Source organism: Schistocerca cancellata, chromosome 12 (genome assembly GCF_023864275.1).
Source record: "Schistocerca cancellata isolate TAMUIC-IGC-003103 chromosome 12, iqSchCanc2.1, whole genome shotgun sequence".
Taxonomy (NCBI): Eukaryota; Metazoa; Arthropoda; class Insecta; order Orthoptera; family Acrididae; genus Schistocerca; species Schistocerca cancellata.
In genome coordinates this window covers 3,954,744-3,972,484 of record NC_064637.1, presented here as the reverse complement: position 1 = coordinate 3,972,484, position 17,741 = coordinate 3,954,744, and positions in this window count along the sequence as shown.

The window sequence follows — 17,741 nt, the reverse complement described above, 5'->3', positions numbered from 1 at the left end:
GAATTATAAAGACAAGGCATAGAACTTATAGTATTTCATAGCGACGCAATTTCTGTGTTAATTCGTCATTGTGAGGGATCGACGGATGCAATAAAGAAGGAATGGTGCATCCGACATGAGATACTCGCCTCCCAATAGGAGATCCTGTCGTTGCCATAGAAACGTTCCTCGATTTAGAAAGAGAAGGCGTAGGACATATAGTATTTCATAGCGACGCAATTTCTGTGTTAATTCGTCATTGTGAGGGATCGACGGATGCAATAAAGAAGGAACAGTGCAACCGACATGAGATATTCGCCTCCCAGTAGGAGATCCTGTCGTTGCCATAGGATCGTTCCTCGATTTAGAAAGAGAAGTCATAGAACCTATAGTATTTCATAGCGACGCAATTTCTGTGTTAATTCGTCATTGTGAGGGATCGACGGATGCAATAAAGAAGGAACAGTGCATCCGACATGAGATATTCGCCTGCCAATGGGAGATCCTGTCGTTGCCACAGAAACGCTCCTCGATTTAGAAAGGGAAGGCATAGAACCTCTAGTATTACATAGCGACGCAATTTCTGTTTTAATTTGTCATTGTGAGGGATCGACGAATGCAATAAGGAAGCAATAGTACATCCGAAAGGAAATTTTCGGCTCCGAATAGGAGATCCTGTCGTTGCCATAGAAACGTTCCTCGATTTATAAAGACAAGGCACAGAACTTATAGTATTTCATAGCGACGAAATTTCTGTGTTAATTCGTCATTGTGAGGGATCGACGGATGCAATAAATAAGGAATAGTGCACCCGACATGAGATATTCGCGTCCCATTAGGAGATCCTGTCGTTGCCATAGAAACGCTCCTCAATTTAGAAAGAGAAGTCATAGAACCTATAGTTTTTCATAGCGACGCAATTTCTGTGTTAATTCGTCATTGTGAGGGATCGACGGATGCAATAAGGAAGAAATAGTGCATTCGACATGAGATACTCGCCTCCCAATAGGAGATCTTGTCGTTCCCATAGAAACCCTCCTCGATTTAGAAAGAGAAGTCATAGAACCTATAGTATTTCATAGCTACGCAATTTCTGTGTTAATTCGTCATTGTGAGGGATCGACGGATGCAATAAAGAAGGAATAGTGCATTCGACATGAGATACTCGCCTCCCAATAGGAGATCCGGTCGTTGCCATAGAAACGCTCCTCGATTTAGAAACAGAAGTCATAGAACCTATAGTATTTTATAGCGACGCAATTTCTTTGTTAATTCGTCATTGTGAGGGATCGACGGATGCAATAAAGAAGGAATAGTGCATCCGACATGAGATACTCGCCTCCCAATGGGAGATCCTGTCGTTGCCATAGAAACGCTCCTCAATTTAGAAAGAGAAGTCATAGAACCTATAGTATTTCATAGCGACGCAATTTCTGTGTTAATTCGTCATTCTGAGGGATCGACGGATGCAAAAAAGAAGGAATAGTGCATCCGACAGGAGATACTCGCCTCCCAATTGGAGATCCTGTCGTTGCCATAGAAACGTTCCTGGATTTAGAAAGAGAAGGCGTAGGACATATAGTATTTCATAGCGACGCAATTTCTGTGTTAATTCGTCATTGTGAGGGATCGACGGATGCAATAAAGAAGGAACTGTGCATCCGACATGAGATACATGCGTCCCAGTAGGAGATCCTGTCGTTGCCATAGAAACGCCCCTCCATTTTGAAACAGAAGTCATAGAGCCTATAGTATTTCATAGCGACGCAAATTCTGTGTTAATTCGTCATTGTGAGGGATCGACGGATGCAATAAATAAGGAATAGTGCATCCGACTTGAGATATTTGCCTCCCAATAGGAGATCCTGTCGTTGCCATAGGATCGTTCCTCGATTTAGAAAGAGAAGGCATAGGACCTATAGTATTTCATAGCGACGCTATTTCTGTGTTAATTCGTCATTGTGAGGGATCGACGGATGCAATGAAGAAGGAATAGTGCATTCGATATGAGATACCCACCTCCCAATAGGAGATCCTGTCGTTGCCATACGATCGTTCCTCGATTTAAAAAGAGAAGGCATAGGACCTATAGTATTTCATAGCGACGCAATTTCTGTGTTAATTCGTCATTCTGAGGGATCGACGGATGCAAAAAAGAAGGAATAGTGCATCCGACATGAGATACTCGCCTCCCAATAGGAGATCCTGACGTTGCCATAAGATCGTTCCTCGATTTAGAAAGAGAAGGCATAGAACCTATAGTATTTCATAGCGACGCAATTTCTGTGTTAATTCGTCATTGTGAGGGATCGACGGATGCAATAAAGAAGGAATAGTGCATCCGACATGAGATACTCGCCTCCCAATGGGAGATCCTGTCGTTGCCACAGAAACGCTCCTCGATTTAGAAAGAGTAGGCATAGAACCTCTAGTATTTCATAGCGACGCAATTTCTGTTTTAATGTGTCATTGTGAGGGATCGACGAATGCAATAAAGAAGGAATAGGACATCCGAAAAGAAATATTCGGCTCCGAATAGGAGATCCCGTCGTTGCCATAAAACGTTCCTCGATTTATAAAGACAAGGCATAGAACTTATAGTATTTCATAGCGACGCAATTTCTGTGTTAATTCGTCATTATGAGGGATCGACGGATGCAATAAAGAAGGAATAGTGCATCCGACATGAGATACTCGCCTCCCAATAGGAGATCCTGTCGTTGCCATAGAAACGTTCCTCGATTTAGAAAGAGAAGGCGTAGGACATATAGTATTTCATAGCGACGCAATTTCTGTGTTAATTCGTCATTGTGAGTGATCGACGGATGCAATAAAGAAGGAGCAGTGCAACCGACATGAGATATTCGCCTCCCAGTAGGAGATCCTGTCGTTGCCATAGGATCGTTCCTCGATTTAGAAAGAGAAGGCATAAAACCTATAGTATTTCATAGCGACGCAATTTCTGTGTTAATTCGTCATTGTGAGGGATCGACGGATGCAATAAAGAAGGAATAGTGCATCGGACATGAGATACTCGCCTCCCAATAGGAGATCCTGTCGTTGCCATAGAAACGCTCCTTGATTTAGAAAGGGAAGTCATAGAACCTATAGTATTTCATAGCGACGCAATTTCTGTGTTAATTCGTCATTGTGAGGGATCGACGGATGCAATAAAGAAGGAACAGTGCATCCGACATGAGATACTCGCCTCCCAATTGGAGATCCTGTCGTTGCCATAGAAACGTTCCTCGATTTAGAAAGAGAAGGCGTAGGACATATAGTATTTCATAGCGACGCAATTTCTGTGTTAATTCGTCATTGTGAGTGATCGACGGATGCAATAAAGAAGGAGCAGTGCAACCAACATGAGATATTCGCCTCCCAGTAGGAGATCCTGTCGTTGCCATAGGATCGTTCCTCGATTTAGAAAGAGAAGGCATAAAACCTATAGTATTTCATAGCGACGCAATTTCTGTGTTAATTCGTCATTGTGAGGGATCGACGGATGCAATAAAGAAGGAATAGTGCATCGGACATGAGATACTCGCCTCCCAATAGGAGATCCTGTCGTTGCCATAGAAACGCTCCTTGATTTAGAAAGGGAAGTCATAGAACCTATAGTATTTCATAGCGACGCAATTTCTGTGTTAATTCGTCATTGTGAGGGATCGACGGATGCAATAAAGAAGGAACAGTGCATCCGACATGAGATACTCGCCTCCCAATTGGAGATCCTGTCGTTGCCATAGAAACGTTCCTCGATTTAGAAAGAGAAGGCGTAGGACATATAGTATTTCATAGCGACGCAATTTCTTTGTTAATTCGTCATTGTGAGGGATCGACGGATGCAATCAAGAAGGAACTGTGCATCCGACATGAGATACATGCCTCCCAGTAGGAGATCCTGTCGTTGCCATAGAAACGCCCCTCCATTTAGAAACAGAAGTCATAGAGCCTATAGTATTTCATAGCGACGCAAATTCTGTGTTAATTCGTCATTGTGAGGGATCGACGGATGCAATAAAGAAGGAATAGTGCATCCGACATGAGATACTCGCCTCCCAATGGGAGATACTGTCGTTGCCACAGAAACGCTCCTCGATTTAGAAAGAGTAGGCATAGAACCTCTAGTATTTCATAGCGACGCAATTTCTGTTTTAATGTGTCATTGTGAGGGATCGACGAATGCAATAAAGAAGGAAGAGGACATCCGAAAAGAAATATTCGGCTCCGAATGGGAGATCCCGTCGTTGCCATAAAACGTTCCTCGATTTATAAAGATAAGGCATAGAACTTATAGTATTTCATAGCGACGCAATTTCTGTGTTAATTCGTCATTATGAGGGATCGACGGATGCAATAAAGAAGGAATAGTGCATCCGACAAGAGATACTCGCCTCCGAATAGGAGATCCTGTCGTTGCCATAGGATCGTTCCTCGATTTAGAAAGAGAAGGCATAAAACCTATAGTATTTCATAGCGACGCAATTTCTGTGTTAATTCGTCATTGTGAGGGATCGACGGATGCAATAAAGAAGGAATAGTGCATCGGACATGAGATACTCGCCTCCCAAAAGGAGATCCTGTCGTTGCCATAGAAACGCTCCTTGATTTAGAAAGGGAAGTCATAGAACATATAGTATTTCATAGCGACGCAATTTCTGTGTTAATTCGTCATTGTGAGGGATCGACGGATGCAATAAAGAAGGAACAGTGCATCCGACATGAGATACTCGCCTGCCAATGGGAGATCCTGTCGTTGCCACAGAAACGTTCCTCGATTTAGAAAGAGAAGGCATAGAACCTCTAGTATTACATAGCGACGCAATTTCTGTTGTAATTTGTCATTGTGAGGGATCGACGAATGCAATAAGGAAGCAATAGTACATCCGAAAAGAAATATTCGGCTCCCAATAGGAGATCCTGTCGTTGCCATAGAAACGTTCTCGATTTATAAAGACAAGGCATAGAACTTATAGTATTTCATAGCGACGCAAATTCTGTGTTAATTCGTCATTGTGAGGGATCGACGGATGCAATAAATAAGGAATAGTGCACCCGACATGAGATACTCGCCTCCCAATAGGAGATACTGTCATTGCCATACGATCGTTCCTCGATTTAGAAAGCGAAGTCATAGAACCTATAGTATTTCATAGCTACGCAATTTCTGTGTTAATTCGTCATTGTGAGGGATCGACGGATGCAATAAAGAAGGAATAGTGCATTCGCCATGAGATACTCGCCTCCCAATAGGAGATCCTGTCGTTGCCATAGAAACGCTCCTCGATTTAGAAAGAGAAGTCATAGAACCTATAGTATTTCATAGCGACGCAAATTCTTTGTTAATTCGTCATTGTGAGGGATCGACGGATGCAATAAAGAAGGAATAGTGCATCCGACGTGAGATACTCGCCTCCCAATGGGAGATCCTGTCGTTGCCATAGAAACGCTCCTCAATTTAGAAAGAGAAGTCATAGAACCTATAGTATTTCATAGCGACGCAATTTCTGTGTTAATTCGTCATTGTGAGGGATCGACGGATGCAAAAAAGAAGGAATAGTGCATCCGACATGAGATACTCGCCTACCAATTGGAGATCCTGTCGTTGCCATAGAAACGTCCCTCGATTTAGAAAGAGAAGGCGTAGGACATATAGTATTTCATAGCGACACAATTTCTGTGCTAATTCGTCATTGTGAGGGATCGACGGATGCAATAAAGAAGGAACTGTTGATCCGACATGAGATACATGCCTCCCAATAGGAGATCCTGTCGTTGCCATAGAAACGCCCCTCGATTTAGAAACAGAAGTCATAGAGCCTATAGTATTTCATAGCGACGCAAATTCTGTGTTAATTCGTCATTGTGAGGGATCGACGGATGCAATAAATAAGGAATAGTGCATCCGACTTGAGATATTTGCCTCCCAATAGGAGATCCTGTCGTTGCCATAGGATCGTTCCTCGATTTAGAAAGAGAAGGCATAGGACCTATAGTATTTCATAGCGACGCTATTTCTGTGTTAATTCGTCATTGTGAGGGATCGACGGATGCAATGAAGAAGGAATAGTGCATTCGACATGAGATACCCACCTCCCAATAGGAGATACTGTCGTTGCCATACGATCGTTCCTCGATTTAAAAAGAGAACGCATAGGACCTATAGTATTTCATAGCGACGCAATTTCTGTGTTAATTCGTCATTCTGAGGGATCGACGGATGCAAAAAAGAAGGAATAGTGCATCCTACATGAGACACTCGCCTCCCAATAGGAGATCCTGACGTTGCCATAAGATCGTTCCTCGATTTAGAAAGAGAAGGCATAGAACCTATAGTATTTCATAGCGACGCAATTTCTGTGTTAATTCGTCATTGTGAGGGATCGACGGATGCAATGAAGAAGGAATAGTGCATCCGACATGAGATACTCGCCTCCCAATGGGAGATCCTGTCGTTGCCACAGATACGCTCCTCGATTTAGAAAGAGTAGGCATAGAACCTCTAGTATTTCATAGCGACGCAATTTCTGTTTTAATGTGTCATTGTGAGGGATCGACGAATGCAATAAAGAAGGAATAGTACATCCGAAAAGAAATACTCGGCTCCGAATAGGAGATTCCGTCGTTGCCATAAAACGTTCCTCGATTTATAAAGACAAGGCATAGAACTTATAGTATTTCATAGCGACGCAATTTCTGTGTTAATTCGTCATTGTGAGGGAGCGACGGATGCAATAAAGAAGGAATAGCGCATCCGACATGAGATACTCGCCTCCCAATAGGAGATCCTGTCGTTGCCATAGAAACGTTCCTCGATTTAGAAAGAGAAGGCGTAGGACATATAGTATTTCATAGCGACGCAATTTCTGTGTTAATTCGTCATTGTGAGGGATCGACGGCTGCAATAAAGAAGGAACAGTGCAACCGACATGAGATATTCGCCTCCCAGTAGGAGATCCTGTCGTTGCCATAGGATCGTTCCTCGATTTAGAAAGAGAAGGCATAAAACCTATAGTATTTCATAGCGACGCAATTTCTGTGTTAATTCGTCATTGTGAGGGATCGACAGATGCAATAAAGAAGGAATAGTGCATCGGACATGAGATACTCGCCTCCCAATAGGAGATCCTGTCGTTGCCATAGAAACGCTCCTTGATTTAGAAAGGGAAGTCATAGAACCTATAGTATTTCATAGCGACGCAATTTCTGTGTTAATTCGTCATTGTGAGGGATCGACGGATGCAATAAAGAAGGAACAGTGCATCCGACATGAGATACTCGCCTCCCAATGGGAGATCCTGTCGTTGCCACAGAAACGCTCCTCGATTTAGAAAGAGAAGGCATAGAACCTCTAGTATTACATAGCGACGCAATTTCTGTTTTAATTTGTCATTGTGAGGGATCGACGAATGCAATAAGGAAGCAATAGTACATCCGAAAAGAAATATTCGGCTCCCAATAGGAGATCCTGTCGTTGCCATAGAAACGTTCCTCGATTTAGAAAGAGAAGGGGTAGGACATATAGTATTTCATAGCGACGCAATTTCTGTGTTAATTCGTCATTGTGAGGGATCGACGGATGCAATAAAGAAGGAACAGTGCATCCGACATGAGATACTCGCCTCCCAATAGGAGATCCTGTCGTTGCCATAGAAACGCCCCTCGATTTAGAAAGAGAAGCCATAGGACCTATAGTATTTCATATCGACGCTATTTCTGTGTTAATTCGTCATTGTGAGGGATCGACCGATGCAATAAAGAAGGAATAGTGCATTCGACATGAGATACCCGCCTCCCAATAGGAGATCCTGTCGTTGCCATACGATAGTTCCTCGATTTAGAAAGAGAAGGCATAGAACCTATAGTATTTCATAGCGACGCAATTTCTGTGTTAATTCGTCATTGTGAGGAATCGAAGGATGCAATAAAGAAGGAATAGTGCCTCCGACATGAGATACTCGCCTCCCAATAGAAGATCCTGACGTTGCCATAAGATCGTTCCTCGATTTAGGAAGGGAAGGCATAGAACCTATAGTATTTCATAGCGACGCAATTTCGGTGTTAATTCGTCATTGTGAGGGATCGACGGATGCAATAAAGAAGGAATAGTGCCTCCGACATGAGATACTCGCCTCCCAATAGAAGATCCCGTCGTTGCCATAAAACGTTCCTGGATTTATAAAGATAAGGCATAGAACTTATAGTATTTCATAGCGACGAAATTTCTGTGTTAATTCGTCATTGTGAGGGATCGACGGATGCAATAAATAAGGAATAGTGCACCCGACATGAGATATTCGCGTCCCAGTAGGAGATCCTGTCGTTGCCATAGGATCGTTTTTCGAACTAGAAAGAGAAGGCATAGGACCTATAGTATTTCATAGCGACGCAATTTCGGTGTTAATTCGTCATTGTGAGGGATCGACGGATGCAATAAGGAAGGAATAGTGCATTCGACATGAGATACTCGCCTCCCAATATGAGATCTTGTCGTTCCCATAGAAACGCTCCTCGATTTAGAAAGAGAAGTCATAGAACCTATAGTATTTCATAGCTATTTCGTCATTGTGAGGGATCGACGGATGCAATAAAGAAGGAATAGTGCATTCGACATGAGATACTCGCCTCCCAATAGGAGATCCTGTCGTCGCCATAGAAACGCTCCTCGATTTAGAAAGAGAAGTCATAGAACCTATAGTATTTTATAGCGACGCAATTTCTTTGTTAATTCGACATTGTGAGGGATCGACGGATGCAATAAAGAAGGAATAGTGCATCCGACATGAGATACTCGCCTCCCAATGGGAGATCCTGTCGTTGCCATAGAAACGTTCCTCAATTTAGAAAGAGAAGTCATAGAACCTATAGTATTTCATAGCGACGCAATTTCTGTGTTAATTCGCCATTGTGAGGGATCGACGGATGCAAAAAAGAAGGAATAGTGCATCCGACATGAGATACTCGCCTCCCAATTGGAGATCCTGTCGTTGCCATAGAAACGTTCCTCGATTTAGAAAGAGAAGGCGTAGGACATATAGTATTTCATAGCGACGCAATTTCTGTGTTAATTCGTCATTGTGAGGGATCGACGGATGCAATAAAGAAGGAACTGTGCATCCGACATGAGATACACGCCTCCCAATAGGGGATCCTGTCGTTGCCATAGAAACGCCCCTCGATTTAGAAACAGAAGTCATAGAGCCTATAGTATTTCATAGCGACGCAAATTCTGTGTTAATTCGTCATTGTGAGGGATCGACGGATGCAATAAATAAGGAATAGTGCATCCGACTTCAGATATTTGCCTCCCAATAGGAGATCCTGTCGTTGCCATAGGATCGTTCCTCGATTTAGAAGGAGAAGGCATAGGACCTATAGTATTTCATAGCGACGCTATTTCTGTGTTAATTCGTCATTGTGAGGGATCGACGGATGCAATGAAGAAGGAATAGTGCATTCGACATGAGATACCCACCTCCCAATAGGAGATATTGTCGTTGCCATACGATCGTTCCTCGATTTAAAAAGAGAAGGCATAGGACCTATAGTATTTCATAGCGACGCAATTTCTGTGTTAATTCGTCATTCTGAGGGATCGACGGATGCATTAAAGAAGGAATAGTGCATCCGACATGAGATACTCGCCTCCCAATAGGAGATCATGTCGTTGCCATAAGATCGTTCCTCGATTTAGAAAGAGAAGGCATAGAACCTATGGTATTTCATAGCGACGCAATTTCTGTGTTAATTCGTCATTGTGAGGGATCGACGGATGCAATAAAGAAGGAATAGTGCATCCGACATGAGATACTCGCCTCCCAATGGGAGATCCTGTCGTTGCCACAGTAACGCTCCTCGATTTAGAAACAGTAGGCATAGAACCTCTAGTATTTCATAGCGACGCAATTTCTGTTTTAATTTGTCACTGTGAGGGATCGACGAATGCAATCAAGAAGGAATAGTACATCCGAAAAGAAATATTCGGCTCCCAATAGGAGATCCTGTCGTTGCCATAGAAACGTTCCTCGATTTATAAAGACAAGGCATAGAACTTATAGTATTTCATAGCGACGCAATTTCTGTGTTAATTCGTCATTGTGAGGGTTCGACGGTTGCAATAAAGAAGGAATAGCGCATCCGAAAAGAGATACTCGCCTTCCAATAGATGATCCTGTCGTTGGCATAGAAACGCTCCTCGATTTAGAAAGAGAAGTCATAGAAACTATAGTATTTCATAGCGACGTAATTTCTGTGTTAATTCGTCATTGTGAGAGATCGAAGGATGCAATAAAGAAGGAATAGTGCATCCGACATGAGATACTCGCCTCCCAATAGGAGATCCTGTCGTTGCCATAGGATCGTTCCTCGATTTAGAAAAAGAAGGCATAGGACCTATGGTATTTCATAGCGACGCAATTTCTGTGTTAATTCGTAATTGTGAGGGGTCGACGGATGCAATAAAGAAGGAATAATGCATCCGAAAAGAGATACTCGCCTCCCAATGGATGATCCTGTCGTTGCCAGAGAAACGCTCCTCGATTTAGAAAGAGAAGTCATAGAACCTATAGTATTTCATAGCGACGCAATTTCTCTGTTAATTCGTCATTCTGAGAGACCGACGGTTGCAATAAAGAAGGAATAATGCATCCGAAAAGAGATACTCGCCTCCCAATGGATGATCCTGTCGTTGCCAGAGAAACGCTCCTCGATTTAGAAAGAGAAGTCATAGAACCTATAGTATTTCATAGCGACGCAATTTCTGTGTTAATTCGTCATTCTGAGAGATCGACGGTTGCAATAAAGAAGGAATAATGCATCCGAAAAGAGATACTCGCCTCCCAATGGATGATCCTGTCGTTGTCAGAGAAACGCTCCTCGATTTAGAAAGAGAAGTCATAGAACCTATAGTATTTCATACCGACGCAATTTTTGTGTTAATTCGTCATTGTGAGGGATCGACGAATGCAATATAGAAGGAATAGTGCATCCAACATGAGATACTCGCCTCCAAATAGTGATCCTGTCGTTGCCATAGGTTCGTTCCTCGATTAAGAAAGAGAGGGCATAGGTCCTATAGTATTTCATAGCGAAGCAATTTCTGTGTTAATTCGTCATTGTGAGGGATCGACGGATGCAATAAAGAAGGAATAGTGCATCCGACATAAGATACTCGCCTCCCAATAGGAGATCCTGTCGTTGCCATAAGATCGTTCCTCGATTTAGAAAGAGAAGGCATAGGACCTATAGTATTTCTTAGCGACGCAATTTCTGTGTTAATCGTCATTGTGAGGGATCGAGGGATGCAATAAAGAAGGAATAGTGCATCCGAGATGAGATACTCGCCTGCCAATAAAAGATCCTTTCGTTGCCATTGGATCGTTCCTCGATTTAGAAATAGAAGTCATAGAACCTATAGTATTTCATAGCGACGCAATTTCTGTGTTAATTCGTCATAGTGAGGGATCGACGGGTGCAATAAATAAGGAATAGTGCATCCGACATGATATACGCGCCTTCCAGTAGGAGATCCTGTCGTTGCCATATGATCGTTCCTCGATTTAGAAAGAGAAGGCATATGACTAATAGGATTTCATAGCGACGCAATTTCTGTGTTAATTCGTCATTGTGAGGGATCGACGGATGCAATAAAGAAGGAATAGTGCATCCGACATGAGATACACGCCTCCCAATAGGAGATTCTGTAATTGCCATAGAAACGCTCCTCGGTTTAGAAAGAGAACTCATAGAACCTATGGTATTTCATAGCGACGCAATTTCTGTGTTAATTCGTCATTGTGAGGGATCGACGGTTGGAATAAAGAAGGAATAGTGCATCCGACATGAGATACTCGCCTCCCAATAGGAGATCCTGTCGTTGCCATAGAAATGCTCCTCGATTTAGAAACAGGAGTCATAGAACCTATAGTATTTCATAGCGACGCCATTTCTGTGTTAATTCGTCATAGTGAGGGATCGACGGGTGCAATAAATAAGGAATAGTGCATCCGACATGATATACTCGCCTTTCAATAGGAGATCCTGTCGTTGCCATATGATCGTTCCTCGATTTAGAAAGAGAAGGCATAGGACCTATAGGATTTCATAGCGACGTAATTTTTGTGTTAATTCGTCATTGTGAGGGATCGACGAATGCAATAAAAGAAGGAATAGTGCATCCAACATGAGATACTCGCCTCCCAATAATAGATCCTGTAATTGCCATAGAAACGCTCCTCAATTTAGAAAGAGGAGTCATAGAACCTATGGTATTTCATAGCGACGCAATTTCTGTGTTAATTCGTCATTGTGAGGGATCGACGGATCCAATAAAGAAGGAATAGTGCATCCGACATGAGATACTCGCCTCCCAATAGGAGATCTTGTCGTTGCCATAGGATCGTTCCTCGATTTAGAAAGGGAAGACATAGAACCTATAGTATATCATAGCGACGCAATTTCTCTGTTAATCGTCATTGTGAGGGATCGACGGATGCTATAAAGAAGGAATAGTGCATCCGACACAAGATACTCGCCTCCCAATAGGAGATCCTGTTGTTGCCATAGGATCGTTCCTCGATTTACAAAGAGAAGGCATAGGACCTATAGTATTTCATAGCGTCGCCATTTCTGTGTTAATACGTAATTGTGAGGGATCGACGGATGCAATAAATAAGGAATAGTGTATCCGACATGAGATACTCGCCTCCCAGTAGGAGATCGTGTCGTTGCCATATGATCGTTCCTTGATTTAGAAGGATAAAGACATAGAACCTATAGTATTTCATAGCGACGCAATTTCTATGTTAATTCGTCATTGTGAGGGATCGACGGATGCAATAAAGAAGGAATAGTGCATCCGACATGAGATACTCGCCTCCCAATAGGAGATCCTGTCGTTGCCATAGAAACGCTCCTCGATTTAGAAAGGGAAGTCATAGAACCTATAGTATTTCATAGCGACGCAATTTCTGTGTTAATTCGTCATTGTGAGGGATCGACAGATGCAATAAAGAAGGAATAGTGCATCCGACATGAGATACTCGCCTCCCAATAGGAGATCCTGTCGTTGCCATAGAGTCGTTCCTCGATTTAGAAAGAGAAGTCATAGAACCTATTGTATTTCATAGCGACGCAATTTTTGTGTGTTAATTCGTCATTGTGAGGGATCGACTGATGCAATAAAGAAGGAATAGTGCATCCGACAGGAGATACTCGCCTCCCCATTGGAGATCCTGTCGTTGCCATAGAAACGCTCCTCGATTTAGCTTGAGAAGTGATAGAACTTATAGTATTTCATAGCTACGCAATTTCTGTGTTAATTCGTCATTGTGAGGGATCGACGGATGCAATAAAGAAGGAATAGAGCATCCGAAATGAGATACTCGCCTCCCAATGGATGATCCTGTCGTTGCCATAGAAACGCTCCTCGATTTAGAAAGAGAAGTCATAGAACCTATAGTATTTCATAGCGACGCAATTTCTGTGTTAATTCGTCATTGTGAGCGATCTACGGATGCGTTAAAGATGGAATAGTGCATCCGACATTACTCGCTTCCCAATAGGAGATCCTGTCGTTGCCATAGAAACGCCTCTCGATTTAGGAACAGAAGTCATAGAACCTATAGTACTTCATAGCGACGCAATTTCTGTGTTAATTCGTCATTGTGAGGGATCGACGGATGCAATAACGAAGGAATAGTGCATCCGACATGAGATACTCGCCTCACAATAGGATATCCTGTCGTTGCCATAGAAACGCTCCTCGATTTAGCTTGGGTAGGCATAGAACTTATAGTATTTCATAGCTACGCCATTTCTGTGTAAATTCATCATTGTGAGGGATCGACGGATGCAATAAAGAAGGAATAGTGCATCCGACATGAGATACTCGCCTCCCAATGGGAGATTCTATCGTTGCCATAGAAACGCTCCTCCATTTGGAAAGAGAAGTCATAGAACCTACAGTATTTCATAGCGTCGCAATTTCTGTGTTAATTCGTCATTGTGAGGGATAGATGGATGCAATAAAGAAGGAATAGTGCATCTAAAAAGAGATACTCCCCTCTCAATATAAAATCCTCTCGTTGCCGTAGAAACGTTCCTCGATTTAGAAAGAGAGTGCGTAGAACCTATAGTATTTCATAGCCAAGATGTTTCTGTGTTACTTCGTCATTGTGAGGGATCGACGGATGCAGTATGAAGGAATACTGCATCAGAAAAGAGGTATTCTCCTCCCAATAGGAGATCCTGTCGTTGCCATAGAAACGCTCCTCGATTTAGAAAGGGAAGTCATAGAAACTATAGTATTTCATAGCGACGCAATTTCTGTGTTAATTCGTCATTGTGAGGGATCGACGGATGCAATAAAGAAGGAATAGTTCATCCGACATGAGATACTCGCCTCCCAATGGGAGATCCTGTCGTTGCCGTAGAAACGCTCCTCGATTTAGAAAGAGAAGTCATAGAACCTATAGTATTTCATAGCGACGCAATTTTTGTGTTAATTCGTCATTGTGAGGGATCGACGGATGCAATAAAGAAGGAATAGTGCATCCGAAAAGAGAAATTTGCCTCCCAATGGATGATCCTGTCATTGCCATAGAAACGCTCCTCGATTTAGAAAGAGAAGTCATAGAACCTATAGTATTTCATAGCGACTCAATTTCTGTGTTAATTCGTCATTGTGAGGGATCGACGGATCCAATAAAGAAGGAATAGTGCATTCGACATGAGATACTCGCCTCCCAATAGGATATCCTGTCGTTGCCATAGGATCGTTCCTCGATTTACAAAGAGAAGTCATAGAACCTATACTATTTCATAGCGAAGCAATTTCTGTGTTAATTCGTCATTGTGGGGAACCTTCGGATGCAGTAAAGAAGGAATACTGCATCCGAAAAGAGATATTCTCCTCCCAATAGGAGATCCTGTCGTTGCCGTAGAAACGCACCTCGATTTAGAAAGGGAAGTCATAGAACCTATGGTATTTCATAGCGACGCAATTTCTGTGTTAATTCGTCATTGTGATGGATCGAGGGATGCAATAAAGAAGGAATAGTGCATCCGATATGAGATACTCGCCTCCCAATAGAAGATCCTGTCGTTGCCATAAGATCGTTCCTCGATTTAGAAATAGAAGTCATAGAACCTATAGTATTTCATTGCGACGCAATTTCTGTGTTAATTCGTCATAGTGAGGGATCGACGGATGCAATAAAGAAGGAATAGTGCATCCGATATGAGATACTCGCCTCCCAATAAGAGATCCTGTCGTTGCCATAGGATCGTTCCTCGATTTATAGGAGAAGGCATAGAACCTATAGTATCTCATAGCGACTCAATTTCTTTATTAATTTCTGTGTTAATTCGTCATTGTGAGGGATCGACTAATGCAATAAAGAAGGAATAGTGCATCCGACATGAGATACTCGCCCCCTAATAGGAGATCCTGTCGTTGCTATAGAACCGCTCTTCGATTTAGAAAGAGAAGTCATAGAACCTATAGTATTTCATAGCGATGCAATTTCTATGTTAATTCGTCATTGTGAGGGATCGACGGATGCAATAAAGAAGGAATAGTGCATCCGACATGAGATACTCGCCTCCCAATAGGAGATCCTGTCGTTGCCATAGGGTCGTTCCTCGATTTAGAAAGAGAAGTCATAGAACCTATAGTATTTCATAGCGACGCAATTTTTGTGTTAATTCGTCATAGTGAGGGCTCAACGGATGCAATAAAGAAGGAATAGTGCATCCGACATGAGATACTCGCCTCCCAATAGGAGATCCTTTCGTTGCCATAGGATCGTTCCTCGATTTAGAAAAAGAAGGCATAGGACCTATAGTATTTCATAGCGACGCAATTTCTGTGTTATTTCGTCTTTGTGAGGGATCGACGGATGCAATAAAGAAGGAATAGTGCATCCGAAAAGAGATACTCGCCTCACAATGGATGATCCTGTCGTTGCGAGAGAAACGCTCCTCGATTTAGAAAGAGAAGTCATATAAAGTATAGTATTTCATAGCGACGCAATTTTGTGTTAATTCGTCATTGTGAGGGATCGACGGATGCATTAAAGAAGGAATAGTGCATCCGACATGAGATACTCGAATCCCAATAGGAGGTCCTGTCGTTGCCATAGAAACGCTCCTCGATTTAGAAAGAGAAGTCATAGAACCTATAGTATTTAATAGCGACGCAATTTCTGTGTTAATTCGTCATTGTGAGGGATCGACAGATGCCATAAAGAAGGAATAGTGCATCCGACATGAGATACTCGCCTCCCAATAGGAGATCCTGTCGTTGCCATAGGGTCGTTCCTCGATTTAGAAAGAGAAGTCATAGAACCTATAGTATTTCATAGCGACGCAATTTTTGTGTGTTAATTCGTCATTGTGAGGGATCGACTGATGCAATAAAGAAGGAATAGTGCATCCGACATGAGATACTAGCCTCCCAATAGGAGATCCTGTCGTTGCCATAGAAACGATCCTCTATTTAGCTTGAGAAGACATAGTACTTATAGTATTTCATAGTTACGCAATTTCTGTGTTAATTCGACATTTTGAGGGATCGACGGATGCAATAAAGAAGGAATAGTGCATCCGAAATGAGATACTCGCCTCCCAATGGATAATCCTGTCGTTGCCATAGAAACGCTCCTCTATTCAGAAAGAGAAGTCATAGAACCTATAGTATTTCATAGCGACGCAATTCGTCATTGTGAGGGATCTACGGATGCATTAAATAAGGAATAGTGCATCCGACCAGAGATACTCGCCTCCCAATAGGAGATCCTGTCGTTGCCATAGAAACGCTCCTCGATTTAGCTTGACAAGTCATAGAACTTATAGTATTTCATAGCGACGCAATTTCTATGTTAATTCGTCATTGTGAGGGATCGACGGATGCAATAAAGAAGGAATAGTGCATCCGACATGAGATACTCGCCTCCCAATAGGAGATCCTGTCGTTGCCATAGGATCGTTCCTCGATTTGGAAAGAGAAGGCATAGAACCTACAGTATTTCATAGCGAAGCAATTTCTGTGTTAGTTCGTCATTGTGAGGGATCGACGGATGCAGTAAGGAAGGAATACTGCATCCGAAAAGAGATATTCGCCACTCAATAGGAGATCCTGACGTAGCCATGGAAACGCTCCTCGATTTAGAATGGGGAAGTCATGGAACCTTTAGTATTTCATCGCGACGCAATTTCTGTGTTAATTCGTCATTGTGAGGGATCGACGGATGCAGTAAAGAAGGAATACTGTATCCGAAAAGAGATATTCGCCTCCCATTAGGATATCCTGTCGTTGCCATGGAAACGCTCCTCGATTTATAAAAGGAAGTCATAGGACCTATAGTATTTCATAGCGACGCAATTTCTGTGTTAATTCGTCATTGTGAGGGATCGACGGATGCAATAAAGAAGGAATAGTGCATCCGACATGAGATACTCGCCTCCCAAAAGGAGATCCTGTCGTTGCATGGAAACGCTCCTCGATTTAAAAGAGAAGTCATAGAACCTATAGTATTTCATAGCGACGCAATTTCTGTGTTCATTCGACATTGTGATGATTCGACGGATGCAATAAAGAAGGAATATTGCATCCGACATCAGATACTCGACCCCTAATAGGAGATCCTGTAATTGCTATTGAAACGCTCCTCGATTTAGAAAGAGAAATCATAGAACCTATGGTATTTCATAGCGACGCAATTTCTGTGTTAATTCGTCATTGTGAGGGATCGACGGTT